The following is a 4,967-nucleotide window of genomic DNA, read 5'->3' as shown; positions in this document are numbered from 1 at the left end:
ATCACTCGTGGGTTACTGGTGGAGTTCATTTATCTGGCGATATTTCTAATATTATTGCAGCTGAGTAAAAGTAATGTGAAAAGTAATGTTCAAAACACCATACAGTAACGCAATTAATACCTTTGGGGGTTAAAAGATCAGATATGTTAAAACTTACAGGACTGCAGAGATCAAACAAGGACCCTCACTTCAGGCTTCCAATAAGCAAAGTATTGTCGTTACGTAAACTTGTTAATCAAAATCATCTACTGCTTAAGGCATAAATATCGAAAAAAGAATCATAATAACGGATGTTTGATCCTTGAAAATTAAAAGTTGTCTGTTTATAAAATGTGCTTAAATTTGGCGAAATAAATGATATAGAGTACATCAGAGTGAAATATTATTAAGAAAAATATAGAATATGGGGGAAAATTTCATGTTTAAATTAAAACCGCGCATCATGAACTTAAAATAAAAAAATAATAAAAAAAAAAAAAACAGAATTACCTAAATACATTTTTTCTTTTTTTTTTTTCAAAATTGGCGAAATTTTACAACACTTAAACAATACAGAATAAACTGATGATAGAATTTAGCTAATAAAGAGACACCCGCAGAATATATAGATAAGATGGTGGGAATTTTGAAATTTATCTAAAAGGAATAAGGTATATGTGTTTTTATGAAAGCTGAGATAATTGCGATTCTTCGTAGCTCACTCACTATAGACGAAGCCCCTTGGTCGGAAACACCTGGGTTTGATTCCCATTAGTGACGTGAGGATCCTTTATCTGGTCTCTTTCGACTAAAGGTGAGTTACCCGGTCTCATACGGAGATGGAGGTTTTTTCTCCCGGTAACTCGGATTTTTCATCCCTCAAAACAGGCAAACCGGTCCCGTAAACACACACAGCTACAGTCATAAAAAATATACTCCGGCAAGGAAGGCAGCGGGAAACCACATGCTCATAATCATCTCCCTAGTATAGCATATAGTTACCTCCACCAGCCGTCTGGCTGATAGAATAGCATATGAGATAATTGCAGAGTGAATAAAATTGTTTAACGGAAAATGAATTTAAATATCGGTAGTTGTTTAAATTTTGGGAAACTAAAGTTAAGAAATTGCTTATCAGGAATGAGAATGCTTGCAGACAAATTCTTTTCATATTTTATTTATAGTCGAAAAGAACATCATTGTGAGAAAAATTAATCTGCTCGCGATACGAACATAACATCGTGAGGTGAAAATCAGCAACCACATTTGAAAAATAAAGAAATTACACGTCGACTGCTCGAAAAAGTCAACAGAAAATAATTTCAAGTTCATATACGATTTGTAGTTGTTCAAACTACTTCTGATTTAAAATATTGGGAGAACCATGGATGCTACAAGACTGCATCTATACACAGTGCGAAATGAACGTAATTTAGAGTTAGCCAGCTACTAGCGAGATATTACCGCAAGTGGCATTACTAATAATTAATGATCTCATTAAACAGCATCACATTTAGAGAGAGAGAGAGAGAGAGAGAGAGAGAGAGAGAGATTTATCCACTGTAGCTCATGCCATTAAAATAAGGTATGGCTCTAGTGAAAACAATAAACAGCCAAACCGAAACATAAACATAAACCGGAACCGGAAGCTGCTCTGTACAAGAAAAGCATCAACACAACTCACGCTGGGGTCAATTTGTTCGTACAGAGTTCATTGTCACTGAGCAGCAGACGATATCGGGACGGTGTGGCGTGAAGTGACGAATCACATACTTTCTTCAAATACTACGCTCATGTTTGAGTAGGTCGGCTGTAATTAGGACGTGATTTAGTAGAATACACGGTCAAATCAGTTAAGCATGGTGGAAATAGTGATATTGTACAGTGGAGAAGCTTCCCCTAATTTTAATCAGGGCATTGGTGACGACATCCTGTGGTGTCAGACCGTGGCGGTCGTTGCAAACAACATGACTGCGTAATGCGTGTCTTTCTGACACAAATCTCTATAGCTCTCGAATGTCTTGAACTTTGCTTGATAGAAACAGCTTAGGAAGGAAAGAGGTCAACCCTTTACATTATTCTTCTATCTCTCCATCATTTGGTGTAGTCTAGCTAACAGTTTCTGGGATTTTTTTTTCGCGACCAAGTTTCATTTATAAGGACGTTTTCAATGGATCCTCACGGCTGCTCTAATTCTACCGAAGCGCATGAATATTTACCGACTGATAACACTCCAGAGAAAGTGGCCTCCGTAGGTCATTTGGTATCTTCGATTAGAGAAACCTCGGATCGAATCCCATCCAGGATGCGAAGAGCCTTTCGATGACATTTCAACTGAACGTAAGGTAGCCAGTCTCATATTGAGGTGGAAAGGTTTCTAACTCCCCGAAATTCCGGTTTTAAATTTCGCAAAATCAATTCAAAAGCAAATAGGCCAGAAGAACACACGCAGTTCACAAACATAACAAACTGACATCGTAGCCTGAATTGCTTTGGCCATAACTCCAAACAAACCAGCTCGAATTCACGCATAAATTGATTAAACTTCGTCATCTAAGCAGAATCAAAGGACGGAAAAGTTACTACTTTGTTTCTGGATCCGGTTGCCGAACATTTATGCCTTCCACAAAGTCCATTGCTTTGTGGAAGCAACTTTTACCACCTCATCTCATGTTTTCTTTCGTGTTAGATTCATTGGCGTCTGTCCGTTTTGCCTGCTTTCTGGAATTAAAAATTCTGTCACTTCCGTATAAACTCACTTTCACTTGAAAAGTCCTGATGAAGGCTCTTCGCGTGCTAGACGGGATTCGAACCTAGGTCTTTCCAGTGAAAAGTCATCGATACCGACGAGGTTCTTGCAACTTTTACTACTTAAATCACAAGTCAGAGTGCAGAAATGCACTAATTCAGTAGAGTTCAATATTCTTCGAGCATCAGCGAAACTGACGTATGCTAAGAAAGCATTTCCTATCCTATTATATTATCTGCAGTTTGCAGTGCTGTCCCAAGGCATGACGGGTATGCATAAATTCATGCTGTCCCACCGCTCTGGCTGAGAGCGTACATGGAACAAGGCAACTCGAAATTCATCGCCTGGAAACATTTTTCTGCTCCTGCAGATGAATAGAGAAACACTGGAGATTTAGTATTAGCTTGTTTAGATTCAATGTACAGAAATCAGTGAGGTCATTCGCTTATACTCCGTTCTTCCGTAAGGGGATTCGACGCATTGTATATTACTTTATGTTCGTTCACGGACCATAGTCAGTGAATCTTATGGCACTAGAGCGCATTTGTAGCAATGCGTACCCAATTCTTGATCAATCCATCGACGTCGCACATCAACAAGAAGTTTCACGACTACAGAACTGCTTTTGGTCTGATTTCAGTGCCGTTTTATGTGAACAACTGGAGAGACCAGTTTACAATGCTGCTCAGTGCCGATTATCACAGCATCTAAATTTAAAGTTGCTTAGTATTTGCAGCATTGCTAAAATTTTTGAGCAAATCTCACTTTGTTGGAAATTGAAATATTTTAATTACAAAATAATGATTCCATGTTATACAAAAAAAAAAAAAAATTATAGGAAGTACACATACCGGCCAATGAATTAGAAACTTTTATGCAGATGTACGTAAACGTCACTTACTCAGCGTATATGCAAAATACTTGGTCACGTGCCACAGCACGTGTTCTAGGCCAGTGATTCAATAATATGATCACAATCGGAAAAACAAATGATCTTTATGAGTTCGATAAAGGCCTTGTGGATGTCCGTCTGGCAGGAGCCACGATTTCAGAAACGGCAAAGCTGACTGGTTTCTCAAAAGGTGAAATATCGCGGTTGTTTAATAAGTGGAAAAACAACCTCTTTGCTTGCAAAGAGACGTAACTGTGGTCCTATGAAAGTCTGTCGGAAACGAGATCGCTGCTTTGAGATTGTCTGAGAGGGCTTGTACGGACAAACAGAACCTTCTGTGCAGCAGTTGACCGAAGTATTTAATGAAGGTTGTTCCCAACCCATACCTTACCGAACTATTTGCAGGGAACTGAAGAGGATCGGTACTGGCAGCCTCATGCCTATACCGAAACCACTGATTTCTGCCAAGTTTTTAATTTAGTGGCCGGTATATTTAGTAATAACATAAACTACCATATAAGAATACACACAGCAGGAATTTGGTAATGATGAGAAAACAATCGAAAAACTGTTCTATTTTATAGTATGTACTGAAATTTGATATTTAGAATCTCGTTCCACCATCTCACTGGTACACATGCACACCCATGCGCGCGCGCACACACACACACACACACACATGACTTTCGATATACAGTATTATTCACCTATGTGTTTTATGTGCAGCCCGAAAGTACAAGTACCCCTATCTTCTCTGCTGGTTACGTGGCTTACTCTGTTCGTAACTGGCCTCTCAGTGTATACTACTCTGAGTGGCAGAGTGGACAAATAGTATCTCATCTCTCTGACCAATCAGTAGTGGCTCCAATGCCAATGCGGGTGTTTGTGAATGCTTTTAGACAGTAGATTATTTTAATTTTCTTTGGCCAGTGTGAAACTATCGACCTCCTTAGCAAAAGCTTGAAGTAGAATAGCAGAAAAGTGTCATTCTTGATCTCCACAGCAGGCTGCCTTTAGTGGGATGCCTTTACATCCTTTAGTAGGAGAAATTCACCGGGAAAAAATATATAAATAAATAAATAAAATATCTGACTTAGTGAATTTTTGGTTCTTTGTATATGTTGGCCTATCCGCAAGGTGGCTTTAAGTACGTTGAAAGTTCAGAGAATAGGTACGAAGTTGCAATTCAGAAACGTACTTGGAACACAATCTTGAACATTACTGAGCGGTTTAAAAATTCACATCACCAAGCTGTTCGTTTTGGTCAATTTTATATGCGCGTGTCCACAATAGCTGTTTCAAAATTTTTATTGATGATTACTAATAAATGGGTAAGTTCGCGTACCT

This window comes from Typopeltis vanoorti, chromosome 2 (assembly GCF_054136105.1).
Source record: "Typopeltis vanoorti isolate ZY-2024b chromosome 2, IOZ_Tvanoo_1.0, whole genome shotgun sequence".
NCBI lineage: Eukaryota > Metazoa > Arthropoda > Arachnida > Uropygi > Thelyphonidae > Typopeltis > Typopeltis vanoorti.
This window is presented reverse-complemented; position numbering follows the sequence as displayed.